The following is a 1,596-nucleotide window of genomic DNA, read 5'->3' on the forward strand; positions in this document are numbered from 1 at the left end:
CACGCCTGTAATCCCAACACTTTGGGAGGCCAAGGCGGGCGGATCACCTGAGGTCGGGAGTTTGAGACCAGCCTGACCAATATGGAGAAACTCCATATCAACTAAAAATACAAATTAGCTGGGCATGGTGGCGCATGCCTGTAGTCCAGCTACTTGGGAGGCTGAGGCAGGAGATTTGCTTGAACCTGGGAGGCAGAGGTTGCAGTGAGCCAGAGGTTGCAGTAAGCTGAGATTGCGCCATTGCCCTCCAGCCTGGGGAGAAATGGAGACTCCGTCTCAAAAAAAAAAAAAAAAAAAAAAAAAAAGAAAAATAATAATAAAAAAAGAAGCTTATCTAAAACAAAATCATGAATTTGAAACAAAATTTGAAAAGAAGAGTGGGAGAGAGAGTTTGGAAAGATAAATATAAAGCAAATAGAGGGCCGGGTGCGGTTGCTCACTCCTGTAATCCCAGCACTTTGGGAGGCTGTGGCAGGCAGATTACCTGAGGTCAAGAGTTCGAGACCAACCTGGCCAACATAGTGAAAATCCTTCTCTACTAAGAATACAAAAATTAGCCAGGTGTGATGGTGCACATCTGTAATCCCAGCTACTCAGGAGGCTGAGGCAGAAGAATCACTTGAACCTGGGAGGCGGAGGTTGCAGTGGGCCAAGATAGTGCCATTGCACTCCAGCCTGGGCAACAGAGTGAAATTCCATCTCAAAAACAAACAAACAAAAAAAATCATACAGCAGGTGGAGGCCCAGGCTTTGAGGGAAGCTCAGCTTCTTCACTCACTGTATGTGACAGCTGGGGCCTCACCTCTCAACTTGCAATGGACAGAGCGCAGTGGAGCTTCTTAACCTGGATGGGAGAAGGGAGAAGGGAGATGGATTTGCAGATGCATTCATGTGGAGACAGTTATCTTTAAACTTATATTGTGCCATTATAAATGAGAACAACTACAGCCTTTTCTGAGATATAATGGGGAAGTTCAATAATTTCAATAATTTAAAACAAAGCAGTAAGTCAAAGTCAAAGATTCCTAAAAGGATTTTAATTACTGCAAGAGTATAGAGTCCCTTCAAACAGACTCCCTTTCTAAAAACACAACAATCCTAGCTCTGGGGAATAAATGTAATACTGATTGAAACCACAATGATGAGTAAGAATGGAAAAAAGAGCTATGTAATTTAAATCAGCATTTTCTTTTAAAAGTATCTGTTTTTTTTAAAAGAAAGAAAAATTATTTCAAAATATGTTTGTTGTCCTATCCTCATTCTACAGACACATTCATAGACATTTCTCTCAAGGTTCTTCCCGAAGAGAGACAGCATCTCCCAGACAAGAAGAAATAATATTTTGCAAGGTTTTGAATGAGAACATGCCTCCAAATCAAACGTGTGTGTTGTCTTAATGGTTAAAATAGGCTCTTGTTTTACAAAGGCAGATTTGATCCTTCTATCAAATAAAGCATGTTTTGATGATTAAAATGTATACATAGCAATAATCGGAAAGAACACTTTCATTTGTTGAATCCATTTTTCCTCTATCTCTTCTTTCCTTTCTTCCTTGAGTTGCCCATAAGGGCCAGGCAGGTGGTACAAAATAGAGGA

Source organism: Macaca thibetana, chromosome 12, assembly GCF_024542745.1.
Source record: "Macaca thibetana thibetana isolate TM-01 chromosome 12, ASM2454274v1, whole genome shotgun sequence".
NCBI classification, from domain to species: Eukaryota; Metazoa; Chordata; class Mammalia; order Primates; family Cercopithecidae; genus Macaca; species Macaca thibetana.